General features: G+C 36.8%; 1 pseudogene; it reads left to right on the top strand.

Annotated features, from left to right (window-relative positions):
- LOC107506584 overlaps nt 1-15328 on the top strand; it is a 42753-nt pseudogene extending 27425 nt beyond the window's left edge.
- The last annotated feature ends 4740 nt before the right edge of the window (nt 15329-20068 follow it).

The raw sequence follows: 20068 nt of genomic DNA, 5'->3' as shown, positions 1-20068 counted from the left end.
AAACAAAGTGACAAACTTTTAACTAGATTTACCAAAAAAAAAGAGAGGGGGCTTGTATAAATAAAATTATAAGTGAAAGAGGAGATATTAAACTGATACCATAGACATACAAAGGATCACGGTAGACTACTATGAAAAATTATATGCCAACAAATTGGACAACCTAAAATAAATAGATAAATACCTAAAATCATACAATCTATAAAGTCTAAATCATAAAGAATTAGAAAATCTAAACAAACCAATAACAAAAGTACAGAGATTGAATCAGTAATGAACAACATCTCAACAAAGAAAAGCCTGGGACTAGATGGATTCACGGATGATTTCTACCAAACATTTAAAGAAGAATTAATGCCAATTTTTCTCAAACTATATCAAAAAACTTAAAATAAGCCAGTATTATTCTGATACCAAAAGCAAATAGAGTTACTATAAGAAAACTACAGGTTAAAATCTCTGATAGAGATACAAAATTTTACAGTAAAATATACTAGTTAATCAAATTTAATACCACATAAAAATTATCATTCATTATGATTAAGAGAAATACATCCTGGGAGACAAGTTTGATTCAATATGTGCAAATCAACATGTGTGATACACCTCATTAATACAATAAAAAACAAAACTTATATAATTACCTCAACAGATGCATAAAAAGCATTTGACAAAATTCAACATGCTTTATGATAAAAATCCTCAAAAAATTTGGTATAGAAGGAGCATACCATAATAAAGGTCATATATGACAACCCCATAGCTAATATCTTATTCTAGAGTGAAAGGTTGAAAGCTTTCCCTCTATGATCAGGAATAAGACAAGGGTATCCACTCTCACCACTTCTATTCAACACAGTACTGGAAGGTCTAAGCAGAAGAGTTAGGCAAGGAAAAGAAAAAAACGCCTCCAAACTGGAAAGAAAGAAGTAAAATTGTCTGTTGCTAATAAAATGGTACTGTATATAGAAAATCCTATACACACTACCAAAAAACTATTATACTTAATAAATTAATTCAATAAACATGCAAGATACAAAATCAATATACAAAAATATGTTTCATCTCTGTACACTAAGAATGAAATATCTTAAATAGAAATAAAACAATCCTTTTTATAATAGCATTGGCAGCAATAAAATATTTAGGAATAAATTTAACCATGAGGTAAAAGATCTATATACTACAAATTATAAAGCCCCATCCGGTTCCAGTCAAGATAGCAGAATAAGTGAATGCTGTGCTTGCCTCCTCTCACAGCCACATAAAAATTACAACTAAAGAACAGCCATCATTGGGGGTCACCTGAAGTTGTAACCACACGCAAACTTCAGTTCTTTAATATAGTTTCTTTTCTCTGATTCAAGCTGGTTTTCCCCCAAATAATGGCATTGTGATTCATCTGATTTTTTTCCCTTATCCTTATGTATGCCTGCTCCTTTAATCATTAAGCCTAAAAACATTAGATTAACTGAGCCTCAGGTCTATAATTATGACAATAGGTTTCATTTGGACTTCAGACCTAGGTCCACTGAAGCAAAACAACAACCTATCAGCCAAGGGACCATACGGGATGGCACCATAGCTAATTCCAGAACCAGGACTTGCAACCCTCTAATAAACCTCACTTTCTTTGCTGCACAACCTGCACATATCTCTTTTTTGGCTTTGATGAACATGCGTGTCCCTTTTTTGTCCAGATAACATAGTCTAGCTTAATAGAAGTTCTACAATAGTGGACACACAGAAGAGGCCACTTTGAGACTGGTAGGAGAGGTGGAAACACAGAAAGGGCTGATCTCACCTACATGTGGTGGTTGAGAGTCAGGAAAGATATCTCAGCTGTGGAAGTCCCCCAAGAGGAGCAAGGGGTCCCAGCGCCATACCAGGCTTCCCATCCCAGTAGTTCAGTACTGGCTAGAGAAGTCCCTATAGAAGCTGGATGTAAAAACCAGTGAAGATTGTAGCTGAGATGGAGGGCCACTGGAGTCGCAGACATTCCTCTTAAGGGGCCTGTGCACAGACTTCCTTGCCGATGGACTCACTTGCTCTGAGCTCAAATACTAAAGCAGCAGCTTGAAAGGAGCCAGGAACATACAGGAAGAAACTGAATTGTCTGGATTAAGGGCAAGGACTGGAGGGGTAGTTTACTCCCAGACAGAAGTGTAGGCAGAATCCACCATTTGTTGGGCCTTCCCCACTCCTGGTGTGCAGATGCAGGAGATCACCATACTGAGCCTCCATCAACCTGGCTAACACTGGTCACCCTGTCCTGGCCATACCCTGAGACCCTGCCACACCCAACTTGCAGGATCGTCCAAGCTGCTTCCAATAAATTTTCCATACAAATAATTTGTCTTGGCTCATGCTTTTCCTAAAATCTATCAAAGGTTCACAAAACCTGAACAAGAAGCATCCGGCCTCAGTGTGCACCGTACCTCTTCCTGAGCAGCCTCAAGCTCTGCACTAGCAGCAGCAAGCCTCTGTTTGCAGCTTGACCACTCAAGGGACATCTACAGATTGCTTGGTGGTTCATGCTAGGTGGTCACAGGCAGGGTACAGGCTAAGTCTGACTTTGGTCTGTAGTGAGAACCCTCCCAGGAGGCCCTGGCCTGCACATCCTAGCTGGCTTCAGTCTGAGCTGGAGCAAAACCCTGGGCCACATTTAAGAATAACATCCAAAGGGCAGACTGAGAAGGCAACAGAGCACTGCTAAAGCTAATCCTGTTCCATAGGGTCGGCCCTTGCACAACAGTTCCTCCACTAGCTAGTGATTACTAGCTAGTCCTAACCACCATTCAGCCCGAGGGTCAGTCCCTCCCACAGACATGCAAACAGCAACCCAAACTCAACTACATTAGCAGGGAAAACACAACTCACACAAGGGACACACCTTGAGCACCTCACTCAGGTGAACAGGGAAGACTGTGCCACTGAGAATAACAGGACATCTACTACAGAAAGCCACTCTACTAAGACTGGAAAACATAGAAGTCCTACCTAATACATAGAACCATACAAGGGAAGTGGCTAAATTGCTGGGGAGGTAAAGAAAAATGTCCCAATAGAAATAACAGAACAAACTTCAGAAAACAGAACTGAAAAAAATGGAGACAAGCAATCTACTAGATGCAGACTTCAAAACGTTGGTTATAAGGATGCTCAGTGATCTTAGGGGAAGAGTAGATTACTCAGCGATAACTTTATCAACAAGATATAAAACATAAAAATGGCGATAGAAAGCTTTATTAAAAAAGGTCATAAATAAAGAATACAATAACTGAAGTGAAGCATACCTTAGGAGGAGTCACAGTAGGTTAGATGAAGCAGAGGATTGACACAGCAATTTAGAAAATAAAGTAGCAGAAAATACCCAATCGCAATGGCAACAAGATAAAAGAGGATAGTTCAAGAGGCTTCTGGGAGAACATCAAGTGCACCAACATTCGCATCATAAGATACCAGAAGAAGAAGAGAGAGGACAAGGAATTGAAAACCCATTTGAAGAAATAATGACTGAAAACTTCCTTAACCTAGAGAAGCAAATGGATATATAAGCCTAGGAAGTGCAGAGAGTCCCAAACAAGATTAAATCAAACAGGCTCACACCAAGACACATCATAATTAAAATGGCAAAGGTTAGATACAAAGAGAGAATTTTAAAAGCAGCAAGAGAAAAGCAGTTAGTTACTTACAAGGGAGCTCCCATGAGACTGGCAGCTGATTTCTCAATAGAAACTTTGCAGGCCAGAAAGGATTGGCCGAAAATATTTAGTGATTAAAAGCAAGAACCTACAACCAAAATTACTCTACCCAGCAAAGCTATCATTTAGAATCAAAAGACAAATAAAGAGCTTCCCAGACAAGAAAAAGCTAAAAGAGTTCATTACCACCATCCCAGTACTACAGGAAATGATGGACAGACTTCTTTAAAAAGAAAAAAATATGTATCTAAAATATAAATAAAATATAAATTAAAAAGAATGGTATTAACTACGTATCTATCAACAAGTACTTCAAATGAAAAAGAATTAAATGCTCCAATCAAAAGATAAGGTGGTTGAATGGATGAGAAGACAAGATCCTTACATAGGCTACCTATAAGAAACTCACTTCAGATTAAAAGACACACACAGATGGAAAGTAAAGGGATGGAAAAAGGTATTCCATGCAGGACTACAGGGTATTGTACTGAGTGGAATAAGACAGAGAAAGACAAATGTCATATGATTTTTATATACATGTGCAATCTAAAGAACAAAGTGAAAAAATAAAACAAAAACAATCTCACAGATACAGAGAACATTTTGAGGGTTACTAGATGGGAATGGGTTTTGGGGTCAATGAAAAAAAGGGGAAGGAGAAGATGTTGGACTAGATGTTGCAGGGTTTGTCTCCTCCCAGGACCACATTGAAATTACAACCAAATTATAAAATAATCAACGTGGAGAATCACCTGAAGTCCAGCTGATCATAACACCTACATCTGATAATATAAAGGAGCCACATCGAAGCCAGTAGGAGGGGCAAAGTTATGAATCGGGCTGGACCCGCACCCACGGGTGGTGGAGTATCATCAATCAGGAGAGAGAGCGAGGCTGCAGAGACTCTTTTGAAGGAGAGAGGGGTCCTGGTCTCATCTAGGGGCTATCTAGCACAGAGTCCCAGCCCAGGGAAGAGTAGATTCCAATAACTCTGACAGTAGAAACTAGAGGGCATTCCAGCCATCTGGGTGAGGTGAAAGGTGACCGAGCCCCTAGGAGTCCCTTTGAAGGAACCGTACAAAGGCTTTCTGACCTGCAGACACTCATCTGAGACACATATGGTGGGTCAGAGGCTTGCGTAGGATTAATTCTAAAAAAGTCTCCATTAGCTAGAGTCAGAATGAGGGCTGGGAAGGCAGCCACCATTGTGCCTTAGTTCGGATCCCCTACAGGGTAACCAACAGACCACGCCAGCTTGATTGTGCAGACCCCTCCCACAGAGCCATTAGGAAGCCCTGGTCTGAGGAGATCAGCCCGCCCCACCTAACCTGCAGACTGCCAAAAGTTGTTCCTGAATGGCTGCCAAGCCCTGATCCCAGTGATTAAGAGCCAAGTATTCACAACAGGGCAGCCATTATTGTGAACTGTGTTTCTAATCCTAGCAACAGCAGCCAGTTCTCTGAGCCCCATTTCAGAGATAGGATCAGGCAGATCGCTGCTGTCAACACAAATTTGGGCAGATATCGGGGACCTGTGGGCTAGTCCCAGACAGCATCTTGTCTTGCTGTGATCTGGGTCATCTGTAGGAACTTACAACAGTTATCAAATTTCTAGCAAGACTGAGGATGTTTTGATCTGACTGCCATTGTCTCTCTGAGACCCCACCCCACCCTACCCACAAATTGCCCCAGATGGTCCATTGACAGTGAACTGACACAGCCCTGCCATTCCCCTCCCCTCATCACTTAATCCACACAGGCAACAAATTTTGGCTGGCACAGGGTGGTCACTGCATGGAAATCAACTGCCTGCAAGAGTTGCAATATTGTGTCCAGGGAGCACAGGGGTCTGTAGGAACATCCTTGATGGCAGCTGGTCTCACTGTGATCTGGGTCTACAGCAGGAATGCACAGGCACAGAAGTTGCAGCAAAAATGAAGCTGTATTGGCCAAACAGACCTGGTCACCTTAAGATACCACATCTCTCAAGCCACAAAGTGCCTGCAGCCCATTGATAAGCAGCCTCTTGTGCCCTGCTTGGCTCTGGGGTTGAGCAGTTAGCACAGGCAACAGACCTTGGCCAATGCAGTGAGTACATTTTGAATAAAACAGTAATGGACAGACCACTACATCCTGTATGAGCTGCAATATCTCTTAAGGAAATTGCAGGAGTCTGTATTGGCCTGATGGCCCTTAACTCCCTGAGCTCCTGCCCCATCCAGTACACAGAGTGCCCACTGCACATTGATAGCAGCTGCCCCTGCTTTGGGGTAGCACATTTAGGCCCAGGATAAGCATCAGTTGACCTTGCTGCAAGTGGAAACTTGTACAGTTAGCCACAGAAACAGTGTAGGCATGTAAACTGACATTGCAATGGCAGGGGGAAATTTACTCACTAGACCCAGGAGACTCCAAGGGTCCCTGCGCCACCCAACATGCATATCGTCCAGAGACTCATCCAGTTTCAGAGACTTACAGACAACTGATAGGTAGTATCAGGCCTTAAGGAGCACTAGACCCTCTGCTAAACTGCCATAGATTAGGGATGAGGGATAACCAATCACTGCCTACAGTTTTGTCTCTTCCACTTACCTATAGATCCAGCATAGGTAGCAACCATCTGCAGATCACTTTGTAGTTCCCACCGGGTAGCCCTGAGCAATCAAAAGCAGTGGCTGACCTCGGCCTATGGGAGGAACCCTCCCAAGGGGCCACAAAACCAACGTATCTGGAGGCTGGCACCAGACCACAATGGAGCTACTCTTGACTAGTTCCAGTAGTGATACATACAAAGTGTGATTGCAACAAGCACACAAGTCTGCTAGGGCAAATCTCACTCAGTGGGGTCAGCCCACACACAACTCTTATCCCGAGGCTGCAGCCAATTCCCACAATTAGCTTGAACGTTAATCCCACCCACTGATCTACCAACAACGATAAAGGCTTGGCGATAACAGAAGATCGCACACAACTCACACAAAGGTTACCTCCAAAGCTCAAGGGATCAGGGAGAGTGCACCGCTGGACCACACAGGACACCTTCCACATTAGGCCATCTGGCCAAGGCTGAGAGATGAAACAAATATTCCTGACACATAGAAAAGAACACAGAGAGGCTAATAAAATGAGAAAACAAAGAAACATGCCACAAATGAAAAAACAAGAGAAAACTCCAGAAAATAAGCTAAATGAAATGGAGGTAAGCAACCTACCAGAGTCAGAGTTCAAAACAATGGTTATCAGGATGCTTAATGAATTTATGGGGAGCATGGATGAGCACAATGAGAGCATAAAAAATGACATAGAAACCATAAAAAAGAACCAGACAGAAATGAGGAATATGATAATGGAAATGAAGAATACACTAGAAGGATTCAACAGTAGATTGGAAGAAGCAGAAGATCGAATAAGCGAATTGGAAGACAAGGTAGCAGAATACACCCAATCAGAACAACAAAAAGAAAAAAGAATTTTAAAAAATGAGGATACTTTAAGAGACCTCTGGGACAATATGAAGCATAAAAAATCCAATCATAAAAGGAAGAGAGAGAGCAAGATATTGAGACTCTATTTGAAGATATAATGACAGAAAACTTCCCTAACCTGGCAAAGGAGTTAGATATACAAGTTCAGGAAGCACAAAGAGTTCCAAACAAGAAGAATTCAAACAGACCTACACCAAGACACATCATAATTAAAATGCCAAAAGACAAGAGAAAAATTTAAAAGCAGCAAGAGAAAGGAAGCTGCTTACTTACTATGGACCCCCATAAGAATGTCTGTGAATTTTCAATGGAAATTTTTCAGGCCAGATTGGAGTGACAAGAAATATTCACAGTTATAAAAAACAAGAATCTACAACCAGGGATACTCTACCCAGCAAGGCTTTTTATTAAAATGGAAGGTGAGATAAAGAGCTTCCCAGACAGAAAAAAAGCTTAAGGAATTCATCACCAACAAGCCAACATTACAAGAAATGTTAAACAGTCTTCTGTAAAAAGAGAAAGGGTAAAAAAGAAAATATGAATAACAAATATAAATAATAAAATAGCAGTAACAATGTACCTTTCAGTAATCACTTTAAATGTACATGGATTAAGTGCTCTAATCAAAAGACATAAGGTAACTGAATGGATAAGAAAACAAGATCCATGCATATGCTGTCTACAAGAGACCCACTTCAGATCAAACAACAATCACAGACTGAAAGTAAAGGTATGGAAAAAGATATTTCATGCAAACAGAAATTTAGAAAAAAAGTTGGGGTAGCAATATTTATATCAGATAAAATAGACTTTAAAACGAAGACTGCAATAAGAGATAAAAAGAGGGCATTACATAGTAAAAAGGGATTGATAAATCAAGAGGACATAACCCTAGTAAACATATATGCACCCAACATAGGAACACCTACATACATAAAGCAATTATTAACCAACATAAAAGGAGAGTTCAATAGTAATACACTCATAGTAGGAGACTTTAACACCCCATTGACACCAAGGGACAGATTTTCCAGGCAAAGAATCAACAAGAAAACAATGGGCCTAAAAGATACACTAGAACAGATGGACTTAATAGATATTTTCAGAGCATTTTACCCCAAAGCAGCAAAATACACATTCTTCTCAAGTGCACATGGAACATTTTCAAGGATAGACCACATGTTAGGACACAAATCAAGTCTCAATAAATTTAAGAAGATTGAAATCATATCAGCTATCTTCTCTGATCACAATAGTATGAATAGAAATCATCTACAAGGAAAAAAACTGGAAAATACACATACATGTAGAGGTTAAATAACATGCTATTAAAAAATGAATGGGTGATCAATAAGATCAAGGAAGGAATCGAAAGATACCTAGAGATGAATGAAAATGAAAACACAATGACTCAAAATTCATGAGACACAGCGAAAGTAGTCCTAAGAGGGAAATTCATAGCAATACAGGCCTACCTCAAGAAATAAGAAAAAGCTCAAATAAACAATCTAACCTTACAATTAAAAGAACTAGAAAAAGAACAGTAAGCAAAGCCCAAAGTGAATAGAAGGAAGGAAATAATAATGATCAGACAGGAAATAAATGAAATAGAATCTAGAAAAACAATACACAAATTGTACAATCTGGAAAAAATGGACACTTTCCTAGAAACATATAATCTCCAAAGAATGAGTCAAGAAGAAATAGAAAACCTGAACCAACCGATTATCACCAATGAAATAGAATCAGTAATCAAAAACCTCCTAAAAAAAAACAAAAGATCTGGACCAGATGGCTTTATAGGGGAATTTTACCAAACATTCAAAGAAGAATTATCACCTATTCTTCTCAAACTAGTCCAAAAAATTCAAGAAGAGGGAAGGCACCCTAAGTTCTTTTACAAGTCCACCATTACCTTGATTCCAAAACCAGGCAAAGACATTACGCAAAAAAGAAAGCTATAGCTCGATATCTCTTATGAACATTGATGTAAAAATCCTCAACAAAATATTAGCAAACCAAATTCAGCAATACATTTAAAATATCATATACCATGATCAAGTTGGATTTATTCCTAGGATGCAAGGTTGGCACAATATCAATTAATGTGATACACCACATTAACAAATCAAAAGATAAAATCCATATGATCATATCAATAGATGCAGAAAAAGCATTAGACAAAATCCAGCATCCATTTATGATAAAAACTCTCAACAAAGTAGGAATAAAGGGAACATACCTCAACGTAATAAAGGCCATGTATGACAAACCTACAATTAACATCATACTCAGTGGGAAAAGCTAAAAGCGTTTTCCTTAAGATCAGGAACAAGACAAGGATGCTCATTTTCACCACTCCTCTTCAACATTGTATTGGAAATCTTAGCCACTGCAATAAGACAAAAAAGAGAAATACAAGGCTTTCGAATTGGAAAGGAAGAGGTAAAGTTCTCACTATTTGCTGATGACATGATACTATATAGAGAGAACCCTAAAGATTCTACCAAAAAACTGTTAGAACTGATTAACGAATTCAGTAAAGTAATAGGTTACAAAGTAAGTATCCAGAAGTCAGTGGCATTTTTATACACCAATGATGATATTTTGGAAAGAGAAATAAGAAAACAATCCAATTTACAATTGTGTCAAAAACTATAAGATACCTGGAAATCAAATTAACCAAGAAAATAGAAGACCTGTTTTCAGAAAATCATAAGTCACTGACAAAAGAAATTGAAGAAGATACAAATAAATGGAAGCATATACCCTGCTCATGAGTAGGAAAATCAACATTGTTAAAATGGCCATTCTACCCAAAGCAATCTATAGATTCAATGCAATTCCTACCAAAATACCAATGGTATTTTTCAGAGAGCTAGAACAAATAATTCTAAAATTTATATGGAGCTATATAAAACTCCGAATAGCCATGGCAATCTTGAGAAAGAAGAACAAAGTTGGAAGTATCACACTACCTGATATCAAACTATACTACAAAGCTATAGTAATCAAAACAGCATGGTACTGACATAAAAACAGATACATTGATCAATGGGACAGAATAGAGAGCCCAGAAATAAATCCACACCCATATGCTCACTTAATATATGCCAAAGGAGGTAAGAATATACGATGGGCTAAAGACAGTCTCTTCAATAAGTGGTGTTGGGAAAATTGAACAGATACATGCAAAAATAAAAAAAAAGGAGAAGAAGCTGGACCATCTTCTTATACCATATACAAGAATAGACTCAAAATGGATTAAAGAGTTAAATGTAAGACCCAAAACCATAAAACTTTTAGAAGAAAATATAGGCAGTAAACTCTCTGATATTATAAATAGGAACTTCTTTTCAAATATATCTCCTCGGGGAACAAAATAAAAAGTAAACAAATGGGACCGCATCAAACTAAAAGGTTTTTGTACCCTGAAGGAAACCATCAACAAAACAAAAAGACAACCAACCGTTTGGGAGAAGATATCCACTAATGATAAGGGGTTAATATAAAAAATTATAAAAAATTTGTACAACTCAAAAATAAACAAACAAAACCAATTAAACAATCTAATGGGGAAAAAAACCCAATCCAATTAAAAAATGTACTGTGTACTTGAAACAATTTAAATAAATAAATTTATAAATAAAAAGCAAACAAGAAAAAATTTCTGGGAGGGATAAAATCTCAATTTCATTCATCTGGTCTTTGTGATTATAAGCTATATATTTTGTTTATTTTGCTTTTATAGGATTGTTGCTAACCTTCACTGTTAATACAATTTACATTGTGTAAAAATAAAAAAAAGGAGGGAAGGGATTAAGAAGTACCAATTGGTAATTACAAAATAGTCATGGAGATATAAATATAGCATAAGGAATGCAGTCAATAATATTGCAATAATTGTATGGTGTCAGAGGGGTACTAGATTTATTGGGATGATTGCTTTGTGAGTTATATAGATGTCTAATCACTATGTTGTATGCCTGAAACTAATATAATATATTGTATAGCAACAATAATTGAAAAATAATTATTAAAAAATAATAATTATGCTAAATTTAAATGGATTCAATGCTCCAATCAAAAGACCTATGGTGGCTGAATGGATAAAATATGCTTCCTCCAAGAGAGTCACTTTAGATTAAAAGACAAACATGCAGACTGAAAGTAAAGGGACAGTAAAAAATGTTTCATGAAAATGGAAATCAGAAAAAAGCTGGGGTAGCAATATTTATGGCAGACGAAATAGACTTTACAACAAAGGCTGTAACAAAAGACAAAGAAGGACCAAATAACCTCACTTCTGGGTATTTACCCAAAGAAACTCAAATAGTATTTTAAAAAGATGTGCATCCATATGATCACTGTAGTATCAGCTACAATAACCAAGATATGGAAGCAACTTAAGTGTCCATCAATAGATGAATAGATAAAGAACTGGTACATATATGCAATGGAACATTAGTCAGCCATCAAAAAATAATAAAATCTTACCATCTGCCACAACAGTGATGGTCCTAGAGGGTATTATGCTATGTGAAAAAAGGTCACACAAAGACAAATGTCATATGACTTCACATATATGTGGAATCTAAAAAACAAAACAAAATAAATTAACAAATAAAATAGAAATAAACTCGTAGATACAGAGAACATTTTGATGATTGCCAAGTGGAGGATGGCATAGGAGAATGAGTGAAGGGGGGATTAAGAGATACAAATTGGTAGTTACAAAATAGTAATTGAGATATAAACTATAACATAGGGAATATAACCAACAATATTGTAATAACTATGTATGATGTCAAATGGGTACTAGATTTATTGGGGTGATTAATTCATAAGTTATATAAATGTCTAATTACTATGTTGTACACCTGAAATTAATCTAATATTAAACATCTACTGTAATTGAAAAATAAAAAATATTTTAAAAGAACATATGCATTGCAAATTAGCACATGAAAAGCGTTAAACATCATTATCCATTAGGTTACTGAAAAATATTTATTTATTTATTTATTTATTTATTTATTTTTATTATAGTAACATTGGTTAACAAAATCCAGTGTTTCAGGTGCACAATTTAGCAGTAAGGTATATATATATTGTATTGTGTGTTCACCGCTGATAGATTTCTTTCTGTCACCACATATATGACACCTTTTACCCCATCTACCTCTGGTAAACACTAGTTCATTGTCCATGTCCATGAGGTTGTTTGTTTGTCCTGCTTTTAGGTTTATATCCTGCAAATAAGTGACATCATGTGGTTAGGTTATTGAATATTAAAAGAATAAGATATTGCTATACACATAATAGAGTAGTTAAAGTAAAAAGTAGTACCTGTGCAGATAAACTGGATCTCCCACGCATTGATAATGGTAATGCAAAATGTTACGGCCACTCTGGAAAGATTATTTACTAGTGTCTTAAAAATCTAAACATACATTTACCATATGACCAGCAATCATACTGGGCATGTATCTCAGAGTGAAAATACATCCATACAAAAATCTGTATATGAATGTTTATAGCAGCTTCAATCAATGTACTGATAAACAAAATGTGATAAATCCATACAATAGAATGCTACTCAGCAATAAAAAAGGAATGAACTACACATATACTAAATAAGTAGGATGGGAGTTGCTCCTGTGTCCTGGTGCTGCATCATTGCAAAATTGGTGCTGTCCTTTAGCCAAGATGCTGGAGGATACCCAGACCTAAGACCCAAGACCAGCCAATGAAGGAGGAAGAGGTTGAGATATTTGACTTTCATGCAGAAATTGCCCAGTTGATGTCATTGATCATCAATACTTTCTACTAGAATAAGGAGATCTTTCTGAGGGAGCTTATTTCAAATTCATCAGATGCTCTGGACAAAATCAGATATGAAGGCTTGACAGATCCCAATAAGCTAGACTCTGGAAAAGAGTTGCACATTAATCTCATTCCAAACAAACAAGACTTGATCCTTACCATCGTGGACACTGGGATTGGAATAAACGAGGCCGATTTGATCAATAACCTTGGTACTATTGCCATGTCTTGGACCAAAGCATTCATGGAAGCTTTTGCAGGCAGGTTCAGACATCTCCATGATTGGCTAGTTTGGCGTCAGGTTTTACTCTGCCTATCTGATTGCTGAAAAAGTGACAGTAATCACCAAACATGAGGACGGCGAGCAGTATGCCCAGGAATCTTCTGCAAGAGGGTCGTTCATAAGTTAGGACTGACACAGGGGAACCTATGGGTTGCGGAACAAAGGTGATCCTGCATCTGAAAGAAGACCAAATCGAGTACCTGGAGGAGAGAAGGATAAAGGAGATTGTGAAGAAGCACTCCCAATTTATTGGCTACCCCATTACTCTTTCCATGGAGAAGGAACACGCTAAAGAAGTCAGTGGTGATGAGGCTAAAGAAAAGGAAGACAAAGAGGAAGAGAAAGAAAAAAAAAGAAAAGGAGTCCGAGGACAAACCTGAAATAAAAGATGTTGGCTCTGATGAACAGGAGGAAGAAAAGAAAGATGGCGACAAGAAGATGATCAAGGAGAAGTACATCAACCGGGAAGAGCTGAATAAACAAACCCAATCTGGACCAGAAATCCTGATGATAGCACCAACGAGGAGTACAGGGAATTCTACAAGAGCCTGAATATGACTGGGAGGACCACTTGGCAGTGAAGTATTTTTCAGTTGAGGGACAGTTGGAATTCAGAGCCCTTCTTTTTATTCCAAGATGTTCTCCCTTTGACCTATTAGAAAATAGAAAGAAAAAGAAAAATATCAAGTTGTATGTCCTCAGAGTTTTTATCATGGATAACTGCGAGGAGCAATTACCTGAGAATTTGAATTTCATCAGGGGTGTGGTGGACTCTGAGGATCTCCGGCAAAACATTTCTCGGGAGATGTTGCAACAAAGCAAAATTTTGAAAGTTATCAGAAAGAATTTGGTCAAAAAAATACTTGGAACTCTTCACCGAATGGGCAGAAGATAAAGAGAACTACCAAAGGTTTTATAAGTAGTTCTCTAAAAATATTAATCTGGGAATACATGAATATTCTCAAAACTGGAAGAAGCTCTTGGAGCTGTTAAAATACTACACTTCTGTTTCAGGCAATGAGATTGTTTTCCTCAAAGACTACTGCACGAGGATGAAGGAAAACCAGAAGCATATCTACTACATCACAGGTGAGACCAAGGACCAGGTAGCTAACTTGGCCTTCGTGGAGTGCCTGCACAAGTATGGCCTGGAGGTGATCTATATGATTGAGCCTATTGATGACTACTGTGTCCAGCAGCTGAAGGCAAGACATTAGTGTCGGTCACCAAAGAGGGCCTGGAGCTTCCAGAAGACAAAGAAGAGAAGAAAAATCAGGAAGAGAACAAAAAAAAAAACGAAGTTTGAAAACCTCTGCAAAATCATGAAGACATCTTGGAGAAAAAAGTAGAAAAGACGATCTTGTCAAACTGATTGGTGACATCCCTATGGTGCATTGTCACAAGCACATATGGATGGACAGCAAACATGGAAAGAATCATGAAGGCTCAAGCTCTAAGAGACAACTCAACAATGGGTTACATGCAGCAAAGAAATATCTGGAGATAAACCCTGACCATTCTATTATCAAGACCTTGAGTCAAAAGGCAGAGGCTGACAAGAACGACAAGTCTGTGAAGGACCTGATCATCCTGCTCTATGAAACTGCGCTCCTGTCATCCAGCTTCAGTCTGGAAGTCCCCAGATCCACGCGAACAGGATCTACAGGATGATCAAACTGGGTCTCGATATTGATGAGGATGACCCCACTGCTGATGACAGCAGTGCTTCTGTAACTGAAAAGATGCCACCCCTGGAAGGGGACAAAAACACGTCGCACATGAAAGAAGTAGACTAAGGTCTGCCTGAAGAACGGCCCGTGCACTTGCGGGATACTTGACCTTCGTTTCCTTTGATAATATATTTTCAAGGATTTTTTTTTATTTTTGTTAACATTTTTAAAATCTATACGGCATGATGATAACTACTTAAAGAACAGATACGATTTCTTTCTAAGTGTATGATACTGTGACACCTTACTCACTAAAACAGAGCTAGTTTTTCCTTCTTGGTTTTGTGTTGGCTTATTTTAACAGATCAAGGTTTGTTAGATGTGGGTACCCTAATGTTAACTCTGTGGATCTCCAGTATCTAGCTATCAAGCAGATTGCTTATTAGACCAAATCTTTTGTCACTGATGTATGCTAAGATATACCGTGATGTTTAAAAGAAAAACGGTAGTTAAAACGTTCAGCTGCTAGAATCTTTTTAAACCTTCCATCCCCTGTAGTTATGCACTGCATGTATGGTCTCTAGAAATTAGTATGTTATACTGAACCAACCTGAGGGGAGTATCCCTAGAGTTTGTTTCCAAAGAAAAGTACTATTTATAGTAGCAAAAATATAAGCCCACCCAGGCTTATCATAAAGCCCTTTGAAAGTTAGCAGAGCAAGCTTTGTGAATGGGATTGTAGCGTTCAAGACATATTCTGCTTCAAAAGGTTGTTACAAATACAGAAAAATTAAAAAGAAAAAAAATAAGTAGGATGGATCTCAAGGCATTATGATAAGTAAAAAAAGTCAGTCTCATGGTGTTATATGGTGTTATTTATATAGCATTCTTGAAATGATAAAATTATAGAGATGGTGAATATATTTGTGTTTTCCAGGGATTATAGAAGATGGCAGGAAAGAAAGTATGACTATGAAGGAGTACTAGAACCTGAGAGTTCCTTCGCAGCAATGAGAAAATTCTGTATCTTTATCATTGTGGTGGTTTCATTAATCTATACATATGATAAAATTGCACAGAACTATACATACAAGCACATACAAATGAGTGCATATAAAAACTGCTAAAATCTGAAGGTCTATAAATTCTACCAATGTAAATATCCTAATTTTGATATTCTATTATATTTATACAAGTTATTATCATTATGGGAAGCTGAGTAAATAGTACATAGCTCCTGTTTCTAATATATTTTGCAATTTCCTATGAGTCTATATTTCAAATTAAAAGGTTGTTTTTATAAATAAGCTAAATATTTTAACAAATATTTGACCAGAAGAGATATATAGATGGCAAATGATTAAGTAAAAAGATGTTTAATATCACTAGTTATTAGGGAAATGCAAATTAAAACCACAGTGAGATACAACTATACACCCACTAGAATGTCTAAAATTAAGAAGACTAAATAACTATATGTCAGTGAAAATGTGGACCAAATGGAATACTCATACCCTGCTGATAGGAATATAAAATGGTACAACTTTGATAAACAGTTTGGTGGTTTCATAGAAAGTGAAACATACACCTGCCATATACCCAACCATTCGAATCTTGGTTTTCATCCAAGAGAAATAAAAAACAAATGTCCACAAAAGACTTGTTTATAGCAGCTCTATTTTTAATAACCAAAATCAGCAAACATCTAAATATTCATCAACATCTGAAGGGGTAAACAAATAGTTATAGTCATACAATGGATTAGTGTTTAGCAATAATAGAATTAAATCACTGATACACAATACAATTTGGATTAATCTCAAAATATTGGTGATAAGTAAAAAAGCCAGATTAAAAACTCTAGAAAGTATAAACTAATGTATGATAACAAAAATAAATTAGCAAACTTTGGGACAGTGTAGTAGAGCAGAAGGGAAGGGTTATAAAGGGAAATGAAAAACATTGGGTATGATAGATATGTTCATTATCTTAAGTGTGATAATGGTTTCATGGCATTTACCTATGTTAAAAATCATCAAATTGTTTGTTTTAAATATGTGCACCTTAGAGAAGGTCCAAGATGATGGTGATGTAGGAGGATGCTGATTTCACTCCCACTCACAAGAACACTGAAATATATACCCATATAGAGAGCAATTTATCCTGAGAAAAAAAATAGAGCTGATTAAATAGCTTCTGTACAACAAACAGAGAGAAACCATATAGAGAATTTCAGGAAACCACAGGAACTCTCTGGGATCTATGGGAACTCTCTGGGATTGGAGGTGTTGGTGAGCACCACTGTTAATGTCACCTACACCTCAATAAGGCGGGCAGGAGTTTTATCCAGGTATTCTGGCCACCTGCACACTTGCGTTAGAGTATTCTCAGCCCCACTACATGGAGCCTATTTTGTCTCTGAACAGAAGGAGAAAGCAAGATCAACAGGGCATCATCAGACACATCTGGTGTCCCCTCCTGGAGCCTCTACAGCCTAGTAAGCGAGTGCTCCAGGCACTGTAAGTGAAATATTAAAGTCTTGTAAGTGGCCACCTGGCTCCAACTAGCCTGCCAGAACCACTTGGCACACACAGCCTACACATAGGTTGATTCTACACAAGGCCACTTTTTCAAGACTTGGAGAGTCAATTATATTGACTAATTCATATAAACAAACATATAACGTAAAAACAAATAAAAAGACAAAAGAATACCTCTCAAGTGAAGGATCAAAAAAATCCTGAGGGGGGAGGGGAACCCTAATAAAACAGAGATAAGTAATTTTCCTGATTAAAAAAAACTCAAATAAATAAATAAAAATAAAAAATAAATGATCATAAGGATATTCATCAAACTTGAGGGTAGAATAGAGGAACTCACAGAGAACTTCAACAAGGAGTTAGAAAGTATAATAAAGAACCAAGCAGAGCTGAACAATACAATAACTGAAATGAAAAATACACTAGAAAGAATTGACAGCAGATTAGCTAATACAGAAATATGGACCAGTGACCTGGAAGACAGATTAGTGGAAATCGACCAATCAGAATAGCAACATGAAAAAAAATTTTTTTAAACGAGGGTAGTTTAAGGGATCTCTGGGACAATATCAAGTACATAAACAGCATTATAGGGATCCCAAAGGAGAAAAAGAGAGAGAGGAGCAGAAGTTTATTAGAAGTAATAATTGCTGAAAACTTTCCTAACATGGGGAAGGAAACAGAAGTCCAGGTCTAAGAAACACAGAGAGTTCCAAAGATGAACTCAGAAAGATCCATACCAACACATGTTGTAATTAAAATGGCAAAAGTTAAAGATAGAGACAATCTTGAAGGCAGCAATAGGAAAACTAGTCACATACAAGGGAAACACCAAAAGGCAATCAGCTCATTTTTCAGCAGCAACTTTAGAGACCAGAAGGGAACGGCAGGACATATTTATGGCACTCAAAGAAAGGAATATACAACCTATAATACTCTAACAAGCAAGGTTATTTATATTTGAAGGATAGATAAAGAGTTTCCCAGCCAAGGAAACACAAAAGGAGTTTATCACCACTAAAGCAGCTTTATGAGAAATGTTAAAGGGTCTTCTTTAAGCAGAAAAGTCCATAAACCAGAAATAAGAAAATATGTGAAAGAAAAAAAATCTCACAAGTAAAGTCAAATATTTAAAAAACAAAGCAAATCAGTCATTTAAAAGCTACTACAAAGGTCAAAAGACAAAAGTAGTAAACTCAACTATAACCTCAATAAGTAGTTAGCCAATACACAACACAAAAAGATGTAAAATATGATGTCAAAGATATGAAATGTGGAGGGGCAGTAAAAATGTAGTGCTTTTAGAATACAATCTAACTTAACTGCTTGTCAGCTTAAAATAGACTGCTATATATAAAGAATGATATACATAAACCTCATCATAACTACAAACCATAAATCTACAAAATATACATAAAAATAAAAAGAAAGGAATACAAACAAAACACAAAACCAACAAACCACAAGGGAAGAGATCAAGAGGAAACACAGAGAACTACATAAACAACAAAACGCAATTAACAGAAATGCAATAAATACATACTTATCAATAATTACTTTAAATGTAAATGGACTAATGCTCTAATCCAAAGATTTAGTGTGGCTGAATGGATTGGAAAACAAGACCCATCTATATACTGCTAACAAGACATTCACTTGATATCAAAAGACATACACAGAATGAAAGCAAAATTATGGAAAAAGATATCCCATGCAAATAAAAATAAAAAAGAAAGCTGGTGTAGCAATATGCATCTCATACTGAATAGACTTTAAAACAAAGACTAAACAAAGAAGGGCACCATATAATGAAAAGGGTAAATCCAAAGCAAAAATAAAAGAATCATAAATATGTGTGCACCCAATATAGGAGCACCTAAATATATAAAGCAAATATTAATATTATAAAGAGAAAAATTGATGGAAATAAAATAATAGTAGAAGACTTTAATATTTCACTTACATCAATGGATATATCATCCAGACAGAAAATCAATAAGCAACTAATGGCCTTAAATGTAACATTATATCATATTAACTTAATAGATATTTACAGAAAATTTTATCAAAAAATAGCAGAATACATATTTTCTTCAAGTGGACAGGGAATATTCTCCAGGACAGATCACATATGAGATCACAAAAATGTCTCAATAAACTCAAGAAGATTGAAATCATATCAAGCATCTTTTCCAACCATGATGATATGAAACTAGAAATTAACTACAGGAAGAAAATTAGAAAATATCACAAACACATTGAGATGAAACAGCATGCTACTAAACAGCCAGTGGATCAAAAAGGAAATCAAACAGAAAATCTAAAACTACCTTGACACAAATGAAAATGATAATATAACATTTCAAAATTTATGGGATGCAGCAAAAGCACAGGTAAGAGGAAAGTTCATAGCTATACAAACCTATCTCGAGAAAGAAACAATAAAAATCCAAAATAAACAATATAACTTTACACTTAAAGGAATTATAAAAGAAGAAGAAACAAAATCAAAGGTAAACAAAAGGAAGGAAATAATATAAATCAGAGCAGAAAAAATGAAA

The sequence above is a fragment of the Rousettus aegyptiacus genome, unplaced genomic scaffold (genome assembly GCF_014176215.1).
Source record: "Rousettus aegyptiacus isolate mRouAeg1 unplaced genomic scaffold, mRouAeg1.p scaffold_m13_p_9, whole genome shotgun sequence".
Classification (NCBI taxonomy): domain Eukaryota; kingdom Metazoa; phylum Chordata; class Mammalia; order Chiroptera; family Pteropodidae; genus Rousettus; species Rousettus aegyptiacus.
This window is presented reverse-complemented; position numbering and strand designations above follow the sequence as displayed.